The sequence below is a fragment of the Papio anubis genome, chromosome 5, assembly GCF_008728515.1.
Source record: "Papio anubis isolate 15944 chromosome 5, Panubis1.0, whole genome shotgun sequence".
In the NCBI taxonomy this organism is placed as follows: domain Eukaryota; kingdom Metazoa; phylum Chordata; class Mammalia; order Primates; family Cercopithecidae; genus Papio; species Papio anubis.
Window position 1 is genome coordinate 72,829,557 of NC_044980.1, and position 22,813 is coordinate 72,852,369.

At 43.3% G+C, this 22,813-nt stretch overlaps 1 long non-coding RNA gene across 1 annotated transcript in view; it reads left to right on the plus strand.

Moving 5' to 3' along the window:
• Window positions 1-22,813, plus strand: part of LOC103885207 — a 111,948-nt gene that overhangs the window by 14,264 nt on the left and 74,871 nt on the right. The gene's annotated exons all lie outside the window — the stretch shown is intronic.

Here is a 22,813-nt window from a genome sequence, read left to right on the forward strand (position 1 = left end):
CATTCTGTGGCCACTCTCCACAACCAAGTCCTCACAAAAAATACTTCATGCACCATTTTGGGGACCAACTTCCTGCCCCAAGATGCAGAAAAATTGAGAGGCCTATATAATGTTAGCCACCCCTGCCTCCACCCAGGAATCCACAAAAATCTCCTGAGGACTCTGGGCTCCTGCAGGGCAAGGGTTGTGGCTCTGAGCCAAGAGTATCAAGATCTAAGGGATCTCAGGGACCAGGAGGCCCCAGGAGCGTGTGGGCTGCACCTTAAATGGAAAAGGATTGACCCATTTGGAGACCAGGGCAGCTTACAACCAAGGAAGGGCTGCCTCTGCCCCCAAGTGGATGGTAAAGGGGGTGCCCAGGGACACAGGAGCAGCCCTCATGGTGGGCACTAACAGAATCAGGGTTCACAGGCTACAGGAAGACAACTGAGAACACACAGACCGACTCTGGCTCTTCCCAGATGAGTTTCCTGACCACAAGAGAACTCCCGCATAGAAAGGTTATGTGGGAAACACTCTGGTTTTTCTTGCCCTGCTGTGAAATCAATTAAAAACAGGATGGATATAAAGTGGTTTTATAACCTCCTCCACCTTCTGGCTTCCTTTCTTCTTGGGGACGAGCCAGTCAGAGTGGGGAGAGACAGGAGTCTCACGGTCTGAAAATTCTGCAGCAGTTTAAATGATAGTGACCTATTGCTTTAGCTCTCCTCAGGGGACCTGTGGCTGGAGGAGAAAATGTCTCCTTGGAAAGTGGCCAAAGGAAGGAGAGCCCCATAGAGGGAGTGAGGGTACGGCCCAACCCTTCCAAGTGCTGGGTCAGTCTTAGGTTCAGGACGCATCTAACCTGAGGAAATAAGAAATCAGTTTTAAAAGACAGTTTATTTCCCACGGAACAATTCGAATGGCTTTGTTAGCCTCGCACACACTTGCTCTATATGGCCCAACATGAATAATTTTCATTCCTGCTTTGATTTACCAAAAAATGATAGTACATAACTTTTATTGAGTACTACTCTGTGCCAGGCACATACTCAGATACCTTTCTTACGTTAACTGTAATTCTTACAACACCACTGCAGGTTAAGTAGTATTTTCTCCTTTTAAAAATAAGGAAAATGAGGATCAATGAGGCTAAGTAAACTTCCCAAGTTCAGAGAGCTAATAATAATAGTTCTGACTTATTGAACTCCTCCTCTTCTGTGGGCTAGATATTTGACATATGTTATCTGAAATCCTTATCACAACCCTATGAGGGATGTTGCTATAGTCCGTTTGACAGATGAAAAAGTCATAGTTAAGGAAATAGTGCAAAGCCCCGGAACTGACTTGGTGAAATCTGGCCTTGAACCTGGGTCTCTCTGGATTCTCTGATGCCTGTATTTATTCCAAGTGTGCCATGCAACTTCGGGGATCCAGGAAGGTGCTCTTGCCCTAGGTGCTTCCAGTGGGTGCTCTGGGACCAGTGAGGGGCCCCCGCTGGTTGTCCGTGGTGATCTGAGGTTGAACTGAGCTGTGCACAGAGCATGAGAGCAGCTTCTGCCAATACACATTGTTCTCCGCAGCATGTAATGTTTTCTAGGGCCTTGGCCAACTTGGCTGAGGCATTTTAGACATCTTGAGGGACTGGGTTTCGAGCATCTTAAGCGGATCGACAGATTTTATCAGGAAGTACTGCTTCTTACCACGGAGCTGCCCACATTTTTCCCAGTGAAGAGTATTAGCTGGAACTAGGGTTCCAGCTATTTTTACACCCAATGCAAAATCATGTGAATGAGCTTCTATGGTTTACACATCTCTCCTTACTCGTCAGACAGTTCTCATCTGCTTTAGGCAACCCCATCTTCTCTTTATTCCTGTGTTATTTTCCAAGGCACAGCCACCCACAAAACATCTTAGGGAGTCTTCATGTCCCAATCCACATCTTCACTTCGCTTCGCTCACTTGCCCGCACCCTGAAATCTGTAGTCCACAAGCAACAGCAACAGCAAGACAACTCGAGATTGGGCTGGCATTAGAGAAATGCCCAAAACATGTTTACATCTTGTATGTCTTTTAGGGCTCTTGTTAACCCAAGGAGAAAGAACAGTATGAACACGGGTTTTAGAGAATAACTCTTAAGACCCTATTAGTGCCCGAAGCAGGACTAGAAAGTAGATTTTCACCGGATCCCATTGTCCCCAATTATCTTGCTCCAGACCCTATTCTAAGGCATAAAGTTAGGGAAATAGCCACAGAGGCTCAGGCACGTTGCCCTAATTTGAAATGTTTCCCTCAAGGTGTCCTTTCAGTTGTTCTGAAAACTCAGCCTGAAAATTGTAAATACCCCATAAAGGCAAAGCTTTTACCTGGAACAATCCATTGCAGAAGAAGCGTATTCCCTAAAGCCAAGGTTGTTGCACAGTTTGAGCTGTCTCACGAGCACCAGCAACTAGTCATTTATTTATTCAAGAAATACATACTGAGTGGCTGCCACGGGCCAAGTACTGCTGAGTACTGTGGACTCAGCCTAGCCCTCCTGGAGTGCAGTGTGTCAGAGGAGTCAGCTGAACAGGAACTTTTAGTGAAGTGCACTCTGGGAGTAGAGAGCAGGTGGGCCTGGGCAACCCCAAGGTTCTCTGAGGAAGTGACATTTAAACTAAGACCTGGAAGACAGTAGAAGCTGGCCAGGCGAGGATGACATGGAGTCCTCCAGTGTGGCAGCCATGAGTATGAGCCTCACAGACCCCCAACATGGAGGAACTCCAGTGACCAGGAGCCTGGCTGCTGCACCCTGAAATCCATCACCATGCCTGTGCAGAGGCCATGCTTCCCACAGGCTACACCCAGCCAATGGCTGAGGTTGGTGGCAGTGCCAGGGCAGCCTGTTCCTTGGAAGCCAGGACTACTCCGATGGCCACCTTTGCTCAAGAACACCTCCATAACCCTGCTGAGCTTCTTTACTTGCTAGGTGGTCTACAACGTCTCTCTCCATCCTTCCTCCCCCCCTCTCCTTCATGTGGAGTCAGGTTTGCGCCATGTTCCTTATCCAGCCTCTCCTCTCCTCTCCGCCATGGGCATGTGTGACACCGCTCAGGGAGGATGAGAACAGGAATGTGAGCTGAGCCAGGAGGCCAGGAAAGAAAAAGGGAAAGTTCCCTGGGTAGAGCTGGGCAAGTTCTATTGTCCCAGCAGGAGGAGGAAAAGTCAGGCAGGAGGAGTCAAAAGTTTATTCCAGGGGTTGTCTGAGATTAGAATTCTGTCCCTTCTTTTTAAAATTCCAGAACAGGTCTGGCTAAAAGCTTCCTGTTTCAGGACAAAGTCCCAAAGGAACTTCTTTGTAAAACCATCTTGTAGCTCACCTATAAGAGCTTTGTCCTTCCCCAACATTTATATCCTTACAGGTATCAGAAGAAGGTGGCTCTCCAGAGTGTCACCTTGGCAGGGCCAGTCCCAGTCCTGACTGGGGAGAAGCCCAGGTGCCAGGTTTGTTGTTACTGCGGCAATGGAAGCTGCAGGCTGCCGGCACCTGTTGCCGCTCACCAGCTCCATCCTTCTAATCAGCAGCCCAGGCTCAGATTCTTCCCAGCTGCGTGGGGAGAATGTCCTGCTCTGGCTGCCATGAGTCACTTGGCAGATCTAGTTCTCATTGCACATTAATACCTTGGGGATTTTTTTGTTGTTTTATTTTTTAAAAAATAAAAGAATAACATTAACATCAAGGGAGGTCATCAAAGAGAAAAAGAGTTACAAAAAGGTGGCATGCAGCCTGGGCATGTGAGGTAGAAGGTGGAGCGGGGGTGGGTTTTGGCCTTTAGGTGGTCATGGCTGCCCCAGCCCGGGCTTCAGTGGTGCCTTTCACATCCATTCTTCATCTATAGGATGCCTGGGGATTAGGTAGGAGTGCCAAAACACTGCAATTATAAAAAGAGGGAAAAATGACCCTGCTGGTGATCATTTAAGGAAGTATTTTAGGGCAACTGAAAGGAAATAGATCTTTACACAGCCTGTAGCCTATAAATGGACCCCATTACCCCCATCAGGTGTTCTGCATGAAAGTAAAAAATGGGTCCCAGAATAGGCCAGATAAATTCACAGATATTATATGTCATGGTCACTAGGCTCAGCCTATGAAGACCAAGTTACCATGTTCCCATGAAAATGTTCCTGCTGCCCCCAGAGGACCTGTGCTCCAGCCACATCAAGCTCCTAAATATTTCTGGAACACTGAATCTCCTTTCTTGAGTCTGTGTCTTTGCTACGCTGTTACCTCTAGGTTCCCCTGCCACTTTTTCCCAAGACTGGTAAACTACCACTTACTCTTCAAGATCCAGTTCAAAGCCTCCTCTAGAAAGTCTTTCTTGAATCCTCTAGGGCAGGGGTGGTCACTCCTTCCTCTGTGCCCTCAAAGCCTGCTGTACCAAGCACACGCACAATGCCATCATTGCACTATAATTGTCTGCTCAACTGGACTATAAACTTCTCCAGGGTAGAGACTGTGCCTGATTCATGTGGGCTTAGCAGAGAGGCTGGCCCACAGCCCCTGTACAGGAAATACATGTTGAATAAAGGAATGAATGTTGAGTTACATCAACCAGTGGTCTCACCACTTACAGGATATATTCTTAATGACATTCTCAGAAGCTTTGCTTCTAATATCACTTGGACAATATTCTTCTGCCAGGACATATTCCTGTTTATCTCAGCTAATATATATGCTCGTCTCCAAAGCAGCCATCTGTGTAGTTGAAGTGAAGTAGCCAAGAGAATTGAGATTTTAGTGTCTTTAACTTAACTGTGTCTCTCAGACAAATGAGCCAGTTCCCCAGAAATCTGGTCTAGAAATATTGCCAATGCACATTCCAGTGACTTTGAGATGTTAGAAAAACAGACATATCACCTTTCAGGCTGAAATCACTGGGAAGTGCATTTTAAAGCTGGGTTTCCTTCCAGATCCTTAGGTTGTGAATGACACACAGTCTGTGGAAAATTTATGAGATCACCAAGAGCTGAGGTCTGAAGTGTTCAAGAAGTGTTTAACCACAGATCAACCAAACAGAACATCTGCATGTTTCTGAAAAACAAAAAACAAAAAAGCAAAACAAAACAAACACCAAACCAGCAAACAAAGGTCTAATGATCAAAATGCTGTCCAAATCAAACCAATATGAGGGGTCTGCCCAGGCTCATATGTAGAGACTCTGAAGATGATGAATCGTAGGAAGAGAAAGGAGAATAAGACCCTGGCAAGTATGGGAAAATCCAAGAATAATGAGGGGTGCTGCTCAGTGAATTAATTAACTATCCCTAGAGAAAAGTTCCTAGAAGTGGAGAACCTTGGGTTTCAACCCCAATTTCAACTTTTCTAGAAAATCATTTGAACTTAACTTTCAAATGATTGACTGCAAAAATTTGTTAGTCAATTTAAAAATAAACATCTATACATGCGTTTAGGTGTATGTGTGTGGGTGTATTTTTAGTAGAGATGGGATTTCACCATGTTGGCCAGACTAGTCTTGAACTCCTGGCCTTGAGTGATCCACCCGCCTCGGCCTCCCAAAGTGCTAGGATTACAGGTGTGAGCCACTGTGCCCAACCTATACATGCTATTAACTCATCGGCAAATGTAAAGTGTTTTTATGGGCCACAATGCAGATTTTTATTCAGAAATTAGCTTTGGGACAGCTAGTATGTCCAGGGCCCCCGACTGGGCCCTAGAGATCCAGCAGGGAGCGGGACTGAGGTCGCGTCTGCCCTCATGGGACCTAGAGTCTGGTAAGAAGAACAGGCCCAGGATAAGTGATTACAGTAACAGCCAGTGGCAATAAGGTTTTGCTGGGAGACATCCAGAGGGTTCTGTAATGTCCAGTAAGGGGACTTGATTTATTCCAAAGGGCAAAGATACTCACCCCGAGGAAGTGAGCTTGGGCTGATGCTCAGTATTGAGGTTGTAGGGAGAAGAATGTTCCAAGAAAAGGGAGGACTCTGAAGAACTGAAGCTTCCAGAATTGCTGAAGCCCAGAACGAGAGGAAGAATCACCAGAGAAGGCTTGAGAGAGAAGCAGGGGCAAGAAAAAATATTTAACAACTGACACATGGATATAAATTCATAAACTGTTACATTTATCTTAAGTAATTATAAAATGTGTTTCATTGTATTCTCTAAATTTGCTAAATTATAGATATTATTCAATGTTTTCCTTTCCAAGAGATTTAATAGTACAAATTGTTTATAGATATCATTTTGTTTTTGTGTGATGTAACTGCCACTAGATAAATTATGCCCCTGAGCCATGAGAAAACTTTTCCAATGATTTTCCCATTAAATTGCTGGACATTAAGTAACACGCAGACTCAGGAAGCGGAGAATCCACTTAACTTCAATGGTATTTTTCAAGATGCTTAATTTTCTCTCAGCATCTGCTGAAATAACAGCAATTGCATTAACAAAGTTTCCTAGCACTTGTAATACTGCCTTAGATTTTTATCTATTTAATATCTTGATATTGACTGAGTCATGAAAATTGTACATTGGAATCACATGCTTGAGTTTCACCTAATCCTTAGGCTAGATGAGAGGCTCTAGTGGGCAATTAAGTACTGAGCTGCAAGTTCAATATTTTGACTCAGCCCCTCAGGCTGTAGATAACCTCTGTGCACTGCGGTTTTCTCATGCATAAAATGGAAATTATGATATCTGTGGTGTTCCACTGAATTAATATACATCTAGAATGAACACAGCTGGCATTCTATTCCCATTAGCTCTCCCCTTTAGTAATAAAGTTAATATTGTAAATGACCAGGACAGATGACCATCAGGTATCCAAGCTCTTCTGATAAATGGAGGAGGAATTCAACAGAGAAGAATTTCTCACTGGTCTCCAGACCATCCTTATGGGTGTCCGTCTTTCTCAAGAGTGCCCATCATTCCTGAAGAAACTCTGCCCGGCACCTGACCAGGACCTGTAGGAAGCATATTAATATGTACTTATTTGCTCTTTCAATTTTCACTGGGTACTCCAGGAGCCCAAGTTAAACAAAAGCTGATGTTCCCACATATGGCCAGGTGAGGGCGACTCTGAGAGAGCACTGGCCTGTGGTAGCTACTATAGCCTGGGAGGGTACCAGAGTCCCTATCAGGGGTGATGTCATCCCCTTACCATGGAATTTGGGAATGCTCTGGTTAAGTGAGTTCACCAGGACAAGACCTAGAGCTTGGTGAGCATAGGGCTTGCATGCTGAACACCACCACAGTGATCCTCAAGCAAAACCCACCTGGACTGGGAGAAACCAAGACACAGGAATGAGGCAGTCCTCTCATAGTGGAAACCAATGTCAGTGCCTAGAAGTCCATATTTTGGGGGAATCTGATTGGCACAAGCAGCCACCAAGCAGAGTAGATTTAGCATTCACTCTTTGGGTAATGGATTGAGAGGAGATAGGTGAAGTAGTTCTAAAGCATAGAATTTTACTATGTAAGCAGCCTGTACCACTAACCATGCAGATAAACATAAGTTGAATGTTAACCTCAGCGTCATATTAATGGCCCTGGAAGAACATGGACAGCCACAATGGTCTTAAGAGATCTGATGTATGTTTTTGACAATGTTTTCTGAATACAATATGAAGAAAAAGTTGAAGGAAGTCAAGACTGGAGGCAAGGAAACTCGTTGTTATACCTTTCAGGGGTTCAGGTTGGGATATGAGAGATATTTAATGTGTGTAATTCTCAAGACTTGGTGATTAATTAGACGTGGGAGGTAAGGAGAAAGAGGAGTCAAGGATGACTCCTAGGTTTCTTGCTTGGGAATTTAGAAAGATTAGGTCACCATTTGTCATGCCCCCATAGAAAATCAGGAGACAGGCATGTTTGGAGAAGGGCTGTGTTCAGTCTGGTGTTGGATATGTTCAGTCTGAAGTACCTATGACATATCTAAGCAGAGATCCAGTAGGCAGTTGGAGATATGGGTACCACACAGAAAGAGGCCTGGCTGGAGATGATGATTTTGGAATCCTTACATATTGACTGCATGGAATTGCTGAGAGAGAGAGAGAATACAAGTGAGAAAGGCATGGGTCTGAGTCCTGAGTAACAACAACATGTAAAGAACAGGTAGAAGATAAGGCACCACAGGGTTGGGAGAAAACCAAAATATCACGCTCTAACAGAAGGCAGGAGAAAGGTGTGTTGGGTATGGTGAATGGGCACTTAGCATCCGTTCCTGCCTTCTCTACTATCTATGTTGTCTTCTTGGACAGCTCAAGACTACTTTCCCCAGATTCCTTTGCAACTAGAGGACTGGATGCAAATTAGATTCCACCAATTACATGTACATTCAAGACTTTGAAAGTGAAACTGAGGCAGAGGCTATAGTCCCATTGCTTTTGGCTGTTTTCCATTGGCAAGTACAATGTTGAAGATGCAGAGCTTTTCCCAAGCAATGTTATGGTATCTAGTCATTAGCCTCGTGGTTACTCAGTTGTCACAGTGGTGGTAGCAGCTTCCTAATCCTAGATTGTAGCCATAGTAGTGTGTTCTGATTCCTTCCTGTACCTTCCTGAATTTGTCAAAGGTCCCACCTCCTGTTGGCAGGTCAGTTATGATGGGCATTCCCAGAGATCCAGCTACATCTCAAAACCTTCCAACTTTTTTGTTTTTGTTTGTTTGTTTGTTTTGTTTTGTTTTTTTTTTGAGATGGAGTCTTGCTCTGTCACCTAGACTGGAGTGCAGTGTCGCGATCTCAGCTCACGGCGACCTCTGCCTCCCAGGTTTAAGCGATTCTCCTACCTCAGCCTCCTGAGTAGCTGGGATTACAGGCACCTGCCATCACACCCAGCTAATTTTTGTATTTTTAGTAGATATGGGGTTTTACCATGTTGGCCAGGATGGTCTCAAACTCCTGACCTCGTGATCTGCCTACCTCGGCCTCCCAAAGTACTGGGATTACAGGCGGGAGGGCTTAAAATGTCAAGACTGACTTCTTTTTTTTCTTATTGAAGCCTGAATAATACAAAATATTTCAGGGAGGGAACAGTTGACTGTATTAAATACTGCTAAGAGAGCAAGCAACGTAAGAACTGGAAAAGTCCACTGGATTTGTCAATTTAGCTGTTGGTCATTTTGGTAGTAACTAAAGCAGTCTTATTGAAGGTGAAAGAAATATGCACAACATCGAATTCATCTCCCTACTTTAGAAAGAACCTCAAAACTCTTATAGGTTGACATAGTATGTTTTGTGGAAGAAGCTCTAGAGTCAGGAGACCCACGTTCTAGTCTTAATCTTGTTGCTATCAAGGTGTGTGAATGCAGCGGAGTCACTTAGCCTCTCATCTCCTCAGCCAGGTGTCCATGCCAGAACATGCACCACTCTTGCTGCCTCCTAATCCCTTCTCCAAGCTGACTCTTTACATGTTTCCCTTAACTCTCCAAAGTATAGCAACACTAGATGGTGGCGTTTGAGAATACTCAAAAGATTTGAGGATAGCAAAAGAGAATTACAAGATAGAAATGGTAAACTTAAAATAAGATATCAAACTATACTTCTGGAAAACATCAACTATGCATCTTGCAGTGATTTCCAGTGCACTTCTGTCATTGCACACCAACAAACTGACCTGGGCAGAAATTCGTTTGACCCTGTCCTAAACCTCCGGGTCCAGACCCAGCTCTTCATTTTCCTCAGGAAAAAGGAAGAAATCCTCCCTTAAAATATATACATTCTGTATCAACATACTTGCCCTCCAAGAAGACAACTCACTTTGTCAGAGCAATTTCTTTCTTCATTATCTCTGTGTTGTTGTTCTAGAAAAGGCTTTATGGTTTATCTTGCAATAATCAAAAGGCTCATGGGAAGGTTCTGCTCCCCTGACATTCCCAAAGCAATCTTCTCCCAAATTTGAATTTGAACCTAATTTGCATCCAGTCCTGTAATTGCAAAGGAATCTGGGGAAAGTAGTCTTGAGCTGTCCAAGAAGACAACATAGACAGCAGAGAAGGTAGGAACAGATGCTAAGTGCCCATTCACCATGCTCAACACACCTTTCTCCTGCCTTCTGTTAGAGCGTGATATTTTGGTTTTCTCCCAACCCTGTGGTGCCTTATCTTCTACCTGTTCTTTACATGTTGTTGTTACTCAGGACTCAGACCCTTGCCTTTCTCACTTGTATTCTCTCTCCCTCTCTCTCAGCAATTCCATGCAGTCAATATGTAAGGATTCCAAAATCATCATCTCCAGCCAGGCCTCTTTCTGTGTGGTACCCATATCTCCAATTGCCAACTGGATCTCTGCTTAGATATGTCATAGGTACTTCAAACTGAACATATCTAACACCAGACTGAACACAGCCCCTCTCCAAAGATGCCTGTCTTCTGATTTTCTATGGGGGCATGACAAATGGTGACTTAATCTTTCTAAATTCCCAAGCAAGAAACCTAGGAGTCATCCTTGACTCCTCTTTCTCCTTACCTCCCACGTCTAATTAATCACCAAGTCTTGAGAATTACACACATTAAATATCTCTCGTATCCCAACCTGAACCCCTGAAAGGTATAACAACTAGTTTCCTTGCCTCCAGTCTTGACTTCCTTCAATTTGTTCTTCATATTGTGTTCAGAAAACACTGTCAAAACCACATCAGATCTCTTAAGACCATTGTGGCTCTCCATGCCCTTCCTATGACATCTAGAGCCATTAGTATGGCTCTGAGGTTAACATTCAACTTGTGTTTATCTGCATGGTTAGTGGTACTGGCTGCTTAAATAATAAAATTCTCCTGTGCTTTGGAACTACTTCCCCTAACCTGTGCATTTCCCTGGGCATGATAGTGGCTTTCTAAATTTTCCTAGAAATGTGTTTGCCTTTAAATGTTCTAATATTTATATGTCTGGCTTCCAAAAGGAGGAAAAAAAGGAAAATGAAGGGGGCAGAGAAATACACTAGTCTTTTAAATTTCCTAGAAGTTGCTTTAGTCAGAGAAGGTGGGGCTTGCAATAATGGCAGTGAGGGTTGCAATAAGGCTGCTCTCTTATATCTGTACCTCCACAATCATAAATAGCAATCAGCAATCAGGGCACAGATCCTTGATATTTGGAGGAGAGGTTCTTTATTGACCAATCTAGCTCCCACAAGCTGTATGCATGCTCCTGGAACATGTGCACAGCTGCCTGCCACAAAGCTGGGGGTGGCAGGGTGACAGAGGGATGTTCACACCAAAAGCTGAAATTGACCAAAATTAATCACAGTTTACTACCCAAGTCTTCCTATAGTAGTTGCAACCCTTCAAAAAGACTCCAGAGTTTCAAAACAGTTACTCAGATATAGTTTAATAGGAGAACACTATGATTCTTTAGAAATGAATCCTGACATATTTAAGGATAAAGAACCATGATGCCTATAGCTTTCTTTCAAATGGTTCAGCAAGCAAACAATAAAAGTATAGGTATATAAAGAAAAGATGGCAAAAAAGTAAACACTTTTTGAATCTATGTGGTAGGTATGTGGGTATTCATTGTCCTACAATTTTTTTTGTATTTCAAATTTTTTATAAAAAGTCATAACAACTAGTAGATAGGGGATGTGGGGGATGCGATTTCCTGTTTGGGTACTAGCTTCGTGGCCAGATGGATGGCAAGAACTATCCAAATTTGCACATGCCTGATTTAAGCATGTCAGAAATAGTGGAGACTGTGTGACTCCATTCACTTAGAGGCCAGAATCTTCAAGGTCTATTGTACCACTCTAAATAGTTTCTAGTTCATCCATGAGCTAGCAAAACCCCATAAATAGTTTAAACATAAGAATGACAAAAGCATGCTTGCACATATTTGAAACATCATTCAGGCTGGGGAATGGTTGGAAAGGTAGCAAGAGCGGAAGGGGTGGGCATTTTAGGGATTGTTGGTCAGTCTTCTGGGTCGATTATAATGAAGCCTAAACTAGCACAATGACCACGGAAACAGTGAGATAGAATAGATCCAAGAGAACTTCACAAACATGGACCGAAGAATGAGACATCTCAAACTTCTATTAACCTTGGTTCAAAGTGAAGTCTTAAGTCGTCTTGATATTTGCTGAAAATCCCTGGAAAGAAAAGTCATCCTGTTGACCTAAGTACTTTAAGAAATTAAGTGCTATGTTACTTATTACCCGTCTCAGCAAGATAAGCAGACAAGTTTATAGAATATTTACATCTTAGCAATAATGGGAATATAATGAAAAAATAATCCAGGCAAGGCAAAGATCTCAAGATTAAAAAGTACATGTTCTGAATCATGAATTATTATTTCAGTTCCTCTCTATGCTGAGAAAGAGCAAGGGGTTTGCCAAGTGTTTGTAGCACTTTTATGTAATCTCTCGGATAACCCTTAAAGCCTTGTGATAACCCCAGAGGATAGGAAAATACTTTCTTTTGAGAAATTGCTTCTCTGTGTCGTAAATATATTTGTTATGGGAAAGTGAATTATTTGTGTAATTGTAGGTGAAGTAATTGTATTAACTAACCTACCATTCAGTGTATTATGTTAGACAGAAAGCACCCAACTTCCTAGTTTAATTTTTTTTTTATAAAGTGCTGAAATGCCTTTGACCAATTCTGATCCAAACACATGGCAAATCTTTATTCTTCTGTATGTGGTAGAACAGTCAGGACATGGAGATTGGTTTGAAAGTGTGAGCCAGGAAGAATTTTCAAGACTGATGCCCGGGTTGCTGGCTTGGGTAACTAGGTAGGTGGTGAAGATATTCAGTGAGTCAGGGCACACAGGAAGAGGAACAGCAGGTTTCCAAGACAGTGAGTTTGACTTTGAACATAAAGAATTTGAATTACCTGTAGGACATCTGAGTAGAGCTGATTAATAAGCAGATGGAGATATGCATGTGGAACTTAGGAGAAAGATCTGGAAATTTACATTTAAGCCAACTGCACATGACTCAGGTAGAGCCACTCTCAGTTAAATGTGGGACCCTTGTAATATAACCTGAACCACGAAAGTGCAAATGTTTTTTGACACCACGATGCTTTCCTCATTGAGAATAAGAACATGTTGACTTTGAAAGAAAATCAGTATTCACTTGGGTGAAATCTTGCCACTGGGTAATTTAAGAGGAAACCAGCCATAGCATTGATGTTGAATGACCAAAAGGGCACAAAGAACCCTCCATCTTGCCCTCACCAGGATCCAGATTATAATAGGTACTCAAAAACTATTTGTTGAATGAACAAATGATGAAATATCCCCATTCCCCACAGCCTGCTCCCAAATATGTCCCTATTACCTAATGAAACAGAAAATGCACTGGATGGAGGTATTTTCTTAAGTAAAAGATGACCCCCAGGTACTTCTGGGATGAGTAATACTTCAACCACCACCAGTCACACAGTTCTCCGGGGAAACAATTTCTGGAAATGGGAAGAGGAACAGACATGGGGGAAAGTGGGAGGAATGGGAAGAGAGAAGAGGCCACAGAGGTCAGGCTGCTTCCTTCACATCTTTTCTTGGGGTGGATCTGGCCTGGGCTGGAGGCCCTTCACCCTGAACTCTTAAAGGAACAAAAAGTATCCTTCCTGTGCTTTCCATTAGTTGCTTTCAAATATGTTTCTGGAAACCCTCTGGGGATAGCAACAGAGTCTGAGGCCTACCTCCCACCTCCACTTATTTTTTGTTACATCACAGCATTGATCTTTGTGACTAAGTGGCAACTCAAAAAGCCCAGGAACAGCATGCCTTCCTCAACAGTAATTCTGCAAACTCTCAGGAGAGGAACAAGATCCAGGGTTTGCCAGGGGTGCCACTTGCAATGGCTGTGGAGATGGGAGGGTGGCAGGGAGAGGAAAGCCTTTGCTGAGGCTGCAGAGATCTCATCAAAGGCCTGCAGTTCAGGTGGAGTAAAGGAATTGCAAACCTTGGGGATAGAATGCCCTCACCCTCCGCTCTGGCTTTGACCATTGCTCATTATTATGTTTCAGTTTTTCTCCTTATGTCATTGTTGGCTTCTGTCTTGATAAGCAGCAGCTCAGAAAGCATAAACCTGGGCTGCGTGGAATGTCACCCTTTAGAGACTAAAATGGGATGTTTCCAGAATATACTTTCCTCTCAGGTCTGCACACAGCCCCAGGCACAGCAACTCCACAGCTGGGGAGTGCAGAGTGAGGCCACCACCCTATCATTGAGGCTTGCCAATTGCTTTTCCATGATACAAATAGATGATTAACACAAACCTATTTGGGAAGAAGGGAAGTTCTGAGTAAATGGGTTAACAGCCTCCATCACAGACCTCTTCCTCACCAGCTGCCATCCTTAGATGGCAGGTGCTCGGTAAATATTTGCACTATGTACTAGGGGTTGAGTTAGGTTGGCATGATTGACGTGAAATGCCAGTCAATCCATCTTACTAATTCTGCTTTGTTCTGAGAGTTCTAGGGCCCTGTCTTCAACAACAGCTGGGTGAAAGGCTCTACCAGATTTGTTCTCCTCATCCTCCAAAATCCTGGTGAATTAATCACCTGAGTTAAAATTACCATCCTCTTGCAAAGCAGACTCTATAGACATGAACCATCCTAACTCCAGCTGTTTGTTATAGCCAAAGCAATCCGAACTTAATTTAAACGGATGAGTGAGTGTTGGTGGTGAAAATCACTCTAAGAATGACCAGAGAAACAGGCTCTAAGATTCCCTGGATAGTGCTTTGGTCTCAGAATATGTAGAGGTGTGGGGAAATGTTAGGTGCACCCCATCTGGGCAACATCTGTTGTTTTGGGAGCCGAGAGTTTATTTGCTGAAGCATATCTGAAGGGTTTGATTTGGTTTTCCTCTTTCCATTCTGGGTTCTGGTGCTTAATTTTGCTTCGTGAGGCTCTCAAGGGACAGGTGCATCCCCTCTGCTGACTTCCTGTTGGCTCCGAGGTGACATATTCTCATTAAGACGGCTCCTATTTAAATGCTGTGTCTTCTGCTGTTGCTGTCTCCGCATCTTTCTCCTTTTCGGTTTTCTTTCTCTCCAACTGGTCCCAGTGGACTCAAATGGACTATTTGACATTCCCCTGCTTTCAGTCCTCCACAAGTATTCCATCAGTATGTTATATGATAATTACTTCATTCATCTTTTAATTCACTGGACTGCAAACAAGAGCCGGGGAAAGCCAGAAACTCCATTTTCCACTGGAAAATGTGCAGGGGTTAACAAGAGAAGTGTTCATAGGAAAGGAAATTAATGGCTTGATGAGATTTCAGGGTGTGTACTGGACAGGATCACCCAACAGGAAACCTCTTCCCTGATGCTGAGGCCATGAATACATTCCATACCAAAGCAGGATTTGAAGTGCAGATACACATGTACCTCATATTTCACTATGAGAGTTACTTAAGCATGCTGTTAAAATATGGGTATTTAACCAGGCTAGAGCATTTTGTTTCTCAAGTGGGAGGAGTCAAATAGACTAGAAATTATATCATTACCATAATGATCATTGTTTTTGTATATAAAAGAACATGACTGGCCTTTGTCCATAGTCTCTGTGAGCTAGCCTAAGTTCTTGGATTTTCCTGAGTGATAGGAATGTCTTTGTTATTCATGGTGGGCCCCTCAGACCATACCTTAGTTTATGCTAATACTATGGCTCAGGATGGGATCTGACTATGCTAGAAAGACTAACCATGTGATGAGAGGGTTGAAGTTTTGAGCCACGTAATATCAACCCAAACTCTGGGGAGGAGAATGGAGCTAGAGATTGACTCCAACCATACAGAAATGATATACTCAACCATGCCTATGTAATGAAACTCCAATAAAAACTCTGGACACAAAGGTTTGGTTGAGTTTCCTCGTTGGTGATACACTGATGTGCCAGGAGGGTGACACATCCTGAGGACATGGAAGCTTTGCATGTGAGCCCTTCCAGACTTTGCCCTATGGGTCTTTTGTTTTGGCTGGTCCTGATTTGTATCCTCTATAATAAAACTATAGTCATAAATATAGCACTTTTTTTTAAGATCTGTGCATCACTCTAGTGAATTATCAACCCTGAAGAGGTAGTGGAAACTTCTGAATTTGTAGCCAGTTGGTCAAAAGTGCACAGGGCCTGGGAATCCTGGAACTTACAACAGATGTCCAAACTGAATGGAGCCTTGTTAGGTGCATGCCCTTGAACCTGTGGAGTCTATGTTAATTGCCAATAGTTAGTGTCAGAATTGCATTGCGGTCATCATCATCATCATTGCCTCACTTTATTGAGTTATTACCAAATGGTACCTTGTGTATGTCATGGGATCCCCAAATTTATGCACTATACTCAAATATGCAAAGAAGATGTTGCTCTTACAATGGATTTTATCTAACGATCTTCACTTTCTTCCCCAGTCATTGAATAGTAGAAGAAAAACAGAATTTAAACTTGATAATTTATAGCACCAGAGTCTCTTTCAGTTTAAACTCTTTTAACTCCATCTTTTTAGAGCACCTACTTAGGCTTCCAGATTCCCCTTTCCCACCCCCAATCCTCTTTAGAGTGAAATTTAGAGTTTTGGGCAGAATCATGGCCTCAAGGCTGTCAATGCTGCGTCAGCAAAAGGGACTCAAATCCTTGGAGCCATGCTGCCCTTAGGCTTGAGCAAGAGCTGCCCGTGGCGGGTGGGGGGTGGTTCTTGCTCTGACTTTTCTCTTGTCACAGCCCATACCAAGGGGCAGGGTGTCTAAGCAGCCAAGGGGATGTGCTCACCAGAGTCTGCACCTCCACTACTGCGTCATATTCAGGATACCCAGGACATAGGAATCCCTTCCTTCCCAACTTCTCCAATGCACTTTCAGGGCCTGTGCAGGCTTCCTCCTTAGGTTCATCTCCTGACGGTGAACCCCACAACAAGTATGCACACCCTTAGGCCAAAGAGGTGGCCAAGGAGAAGTTGTAGCAGAGTGGGATTGGGGTGAAGGAGCCTGGACCTACAGCCTAGGGGGTCTATGTGCCTGTGTAAACCTTCCAGACAAAGTTGGGGTTGGGAAGAGACAGGAGCAGGCTGGGGCTGCATTTGTACTCACCTCAGGCCCTGCTCTGGATCCTCACCAGCCTCTGATGCACTGTGACTGGTCTGATCCAGCTCCTGTGCCGGTGACCTCTGAGGTTTCAGGCCTTTGCAATGATGCACTGGCATCCATCACTGGAGTCCATGGTCCTTGATGTTTACCTTCAGTCATGAAGTCCACATATACAGGGTTTACTTTGTCTTGACTGCAGGACTCGGCCAGCAAACCAGCTCTCTCATCTTCTCCTATCCCCTCATGGAAGCACAGAGAAACTTCTAGAACTCCTGCATATCATATGTAACTATGGGAAATCAGGAACATTGCCACCTCTCTGCTCCTCCTCTGGCTACCATTTATACTGTACTGGATGTGGCCATATGTGAGGCTTCCCTTAAAGTTTCATCATTCAATATATAGTTTACATATGGCATGCAGGAGTTCTAGAAGTTTCCTTATGCACTTGAAAAGAGGTTAATCTGAATTGAGATGTGCTGCACCAGATACACATCAGATTTCAAAGACTGACCCCCCAAAAGTAAAATATCTCATTAATTTTTTCTATTGATTGCATGTTGAAATGATAATATTTTGGATATATTGAGTTAGGTAAAATATATTATTGAAATCAATATTATTGATTTCTTTTTCTTTTTTAGAGACATGATCTTGCTCTGTTGTCCTAGCCAGAGTGCAGTGTCACCATCATAGCTCACTGCAGCCTCTAACTACTGGGCTCAAGCAATCCTCTCTCCTCGGCCTCTCAAAGTGCTGGGATTACAGATGTAAGCTACCATGGCTGGCCTATTTCTTTCATTCTTTTCTTCCTTATTTTTGGTAGGATTTTTGTTAATTTATTTATTTGTCCTAGTTCTCTGGCAATCTAAGTTAAAGCAGAAAGCTTTTAGGGCTTTAACCTTGAGCCAATGAAGTTAAATGGATAACTCTTTGTAAATGGCAAAGTAGCTGCAGTATAAAAAAAAAAAAAAAAAAAATAAGGACAGATTGACCTGGTTCAGCAGATGGCCTAGAACCAGGGAGCCAGGACTAGCTAGGCATTGGTTCATTACCTCTTCTGGAAAGCCTTAGGGAGCCTGCCTCACCCACAGTCCCCTTCTGAGGGTGACCAAGAGTGATGGTACATGACCCATGATCCCATCACATTAATAGAACAAGGAAGCTATTGTTGGATTAGCCAGAGCCTGAGGGTGGTCTTCAGCAAGAACTCCTCCACCTGGATGTTGAAGGCTGTCCAACCAGATGCTCTATCAGGGCATTCAATATAGACATAGAGAGAAAGTCTGCTGGTAAAGTCAGGAGCAGCAGGTGCAGAGGCAAAATCTATGCATCATCGTTATGGTGGAGCCCCAGAGCAGGGATCCACAGATGCCCAATTCTGAAGAGTTGCCAACCAGATATTGTTGTGACGGTATCACCAGAGCTACTAGTGGAGTAATGGGACTACAACCACTTCCTGGACCATGTTTTTGTTTCCAGGGAGGCCTGACCGCATGGCCTGAGACAACTTTCTGTCTCCTTAATTTTCCTAAGTAGGCTGATACAATAATTAACCCTCATTTGTGGAAATAACCTAAGGACATGTCTGTATCTTGAAACCTTGAAACCAGTGAATCTAATATACATTCACATGCTACAAAAAAAAACAACCAAAAGTATCAAGCCACAGCTTCTTTTCTAATGAAGGACTGGTGGCTCATATCAGCCCCCGAAGTGGTTCTTTCTAGATGTCACCAGTAGGGCAGCTCATTCCTAATCCTCTTCCACATTGCCAGCCTCCACTTTAGAAACCGGAACAGGGAAATGCTTCTTTCCCAACAATTCTTGCAGCTAAGCGTCGCCTGTTTCTTTTTGCTTTAAAAACGTGGCCAGCAGAAAAATTGAAATTACATATATGGTTCACATTAGATTTCTACTGAACAGCTCTGTCCTAGAGACTTGGTGGCCCAGCCAAACTGTCTGAGGCAAATGGCATTTGCTTCCCCAGTCTTGCAGTTCCTCGTACATGACCTCTTTGCCCTCTTCTTATCTCTCGTCGCCTTTGTCATTCCATCAGAGAAGAAGGGCAGACTTCCTCCTTCATTTTCCTGTCTCCCGTGAACTTCTCCTGTGTTCTAGCCTCTTTCCTTCCAAAGCCTCTAAGCCAAGCCTCACAGCTCAGCCATAATGATGGAAAGGGAGTCTGCTCTACCCTTTGAAAGAAACTTTATAATCCTGTCAGTTAGGCTTGTTCTGGATAAGCAATAAACAAAATTTGATTTTTTCCTTCTTAAAAATGTTTAAAGTTTCTTCTCCTTCTGTGATCCCCCTTCCCTCTCCAAAGTCCTACTTCGGATGTCAAAAACTACATATAACCTCCCACTTCCTCTTTGGTTTCCTTTTGTAATACTCCTAACTCTCCATGAGGCATCTCTGGATGAATTGGGTGAATGCAAAACGAGAAAAACATATTCATAAATTTTAAATGTGTATATCTGTTATATGAATGCAGTCATCCTTCGGTATACACAAGGGATTGATTCCAGAACCCCGTGTGTAACCAAATCCAAGCATATTCAAGTCCTGCAGTCAGCCCTGCAGAACCAGCATATAGGAAAATTCAGCCCTCCCCATACATGGGTTTCACATCCCAGGAATGCTATACTTTCCATCCATGTTTAGTTGGAGAAAAGCTTCTGTAAGTAGACCTGCACAGTTCAAACTTGAGTTGTTCAGGGGTCAACTGTTATCTCATACCATCATCAACAACATATATACCCAAGAAGTAGGTATAATTAACTCTATTTTATATATGAAGAAATGAGACTAAAAGGTATCAGTGGCAAAGCTAAAATTTCGACTTAGGCCTTTGGACCCTTAAAGCCTCATTCATTCAATTCAATGAGTATTTATTATCCACTTTATGCTAGGCACTGTTCTAGACACTTGGGCTGTATCAGTGAATGAAAAAAGCTCTCTGAAAGCAATTTTCTAGCAAGTGGGGACAGATTATAAACAATCTGGTTGGCAGAATAATGTCTCCCCAAAGATGTTCATGTCCTGATCCCCAGAACCTGTGAATATGTTACACTGGATGGCAAAAAGGACTTTGCAGCTATGATTAAGGTTATGAACCTTGAGATGGGGAAAGTATCCTGGGTTATCCAGTTGGGCTCAATGTAATCACATGGGCCCTTGAAAGTGGAAGAGGAAAGCAGAAGAATCAGTAAAGAGACATGGAATGGAAGAAGAGGCAGGAAAGATTTGAAGCATGAGGCGTACTTGACCTACTGTTGCTGCCTTAAAAGATGAAGGAAGGAGCCATGAGCCAAGGAATATGAGTGGTCTCTGGAAACTGGGAATGCCAACAAGGAAACAGGAACCTGAGTCCATCAATCACAAGGAACTGAATTCTGCCCGCAATCTGCATAAGCAAGAAGACAGATTCTCCCCTAGAGTCTCCAGAAATGAAGGCTGCCCTGCCAACACTTTGACTTTGGCTTTGAGAGACTCTAACCAGAGAAAGCAGCTGAACCCACCAGACTTTTGACCAATAGAACAATAAGATAATAAATCTCTGTTGTTTTGAACTACCAAGTGTGTGGTAATTTCCTATGACAGTAATATGAAATGAATACAAGCAATACATATAATAAATAAGCATATCAGTCAGTATCTAATGAGGAAAAGAAAAACCACTCTCGATAATCAAAGCAAAAAGAGATTTAACGCATGTAACTGGTGGGAAAATTTCGGGCAAGGCTGGAAGGACAAAAGAAGGAAGGGAATATTACCTGTATGGCAGACTGATTGCATATATGTTCCTAATCCTTTACTCTTCCCGTACCCAGACCTTTTAGCATGTGAGTTTGGAGTCCCTCCCATACAGTGGAGTGCATTTCTCCACCCTGTGTGACTTGTGGCACAGAAGTGATGATGAGCCACTTCTAAATCCAGGCTCTTGAGGCTCTGCACGTTTCCACTTGCTCTTTCTCGGATGCCTGCTATCACCATAGAACATGCTCAGGCTCTCCTGCTGGAGGACAAGAAAGCCATGTCTCAGAGTCTAGTGGCCACAGTCAAGGCCAACCCATCCAAGCCAACAACCTACAGAGTACACAATCACTCAGCCAACCCCCAGCCAACCCTGGGTAGACAAACGCTACATTCTTCTATTTTTGAATGCTACCAAAATGTTATGGTTGTATGTTTCATGGAACTATTTTGGCAATAGGTAACTTACATCCCTGGAAATCAGGAAATTATCATCACTCTTGACTTAGAGGGTAAAAGTGGGAAGGGGTGTTACTCAGAGATCAGGGAGCTGCTGCCACCCCTAGCTGATGCCCGTAAGCTCAGTATTTATCACTGTACTGCTGCGGAGACTGTCGCTGCTACTAACACTGATGGACACACTATTGCTGACATTGCTGGAGGCACTGCCACTAGAATTCAGGAAGTGATTCCCACCCCATGGTTGAAGTTCATGAGTCCACAGTGTTGGAGGCATACTTGTGTTAATGAACAGAAGACAGCCTCTGCCTCCATCTTCTTATCTTCAAATCTCACGTTAATGCCTCCCAAGGGCAGATACTAACAAGCACAAAACTGACCAAGGAGTACAGGAAATATAGTTGACAGCCTTTCGGCCCCAACAGTACAAAGGAAATTAGAGAAGAAGCCTGGATAGAGCTGTGTGCTAAAGGCATTGTCTGGCGCAATAAATAAATTATATGATAATTTAGAATAATAAGTACTATAGGAATGAAACAGAAAAAAAGCAGGATTTAGATAAATGAGCATGTCCTTAATCCCTGTTTTACTACCTCCCAGGTAATACATCCAGACTGTTTAGTTTTTCTAAGCCATTCCCACCCTTGGTAGACAGATAATAACAAAAGGACAAAGTATTTTTTTGGGAAGGAGGGGCCAGTAGGGAATAGAAATACACATTGGGAAAAAGTGGGAGAATGGGAGAGGAGTCTTGCCTGGTGCATGCAGGCTAAAAGAGAAAAAAGTTGCATAAACTTTGCAGGGATTTAGATACCTATTTAATTCTGTTTAATAAACCATTTGTTCCTACCTATGTGCCACAAGGTACCAGACTATGAACTTTGAGGAATTCAAATATAGCCTGGATATCAACAGTCTATCAACAGTCCTGCAAACTGCAGGTGTCAATTTGTCTGTTAGGATTTGGTTAAGTTGCTTTACCTCCCATTCTATATACTGTGAAAACTCATCATTACTACCTATCTGTCTGGGTTCTCTTGGGGTGCCTGAGGGTCTGGTCCTGAGTTCTTTCTACTGTATTTTTGGTTTCTGCTTGGAGTTTTGCCTCATGTATACATTATCAACCAACATAAAGCAAACTCTGTAAAATATTCAAAGAGGTTTATTCTGAGCTAATGTAAGTGACCGTGGCCTGGAGACCAGTCTCAGGAGGTCCTGAAAAAGTGTGCTTGAGGTGGTCAGGTTACAGTTTGGTTTTATACATTTTAGGGAGACAGAAGTTACAAGCAAAGGCACAAATTAATAGAGTTCAGTCCCAAAAGGTGGAGCACCTCGAAGGGGCAGGGGCATGGGGGCAGCTCACAGGTCATAGGTGGCTTCAAAAATTCTGTGATTGGCCATTGGTTGAAAGAGTTAAGCTAAAGACACGAAGTCAGTAGGAAGAAATGCTTGAGTTAAGATAAGAGGTGGGGGTTGTGGAAGCCAAGGTTCTTGTAATATCGATGAAGCCTCCAGGTAGCAGGCTTCAGAGAGAATAGTTAGTAAATGTCTCTTTGCGGACCTTAAGAGGGCTTAGGCTTAGTTAATCTCTCCTA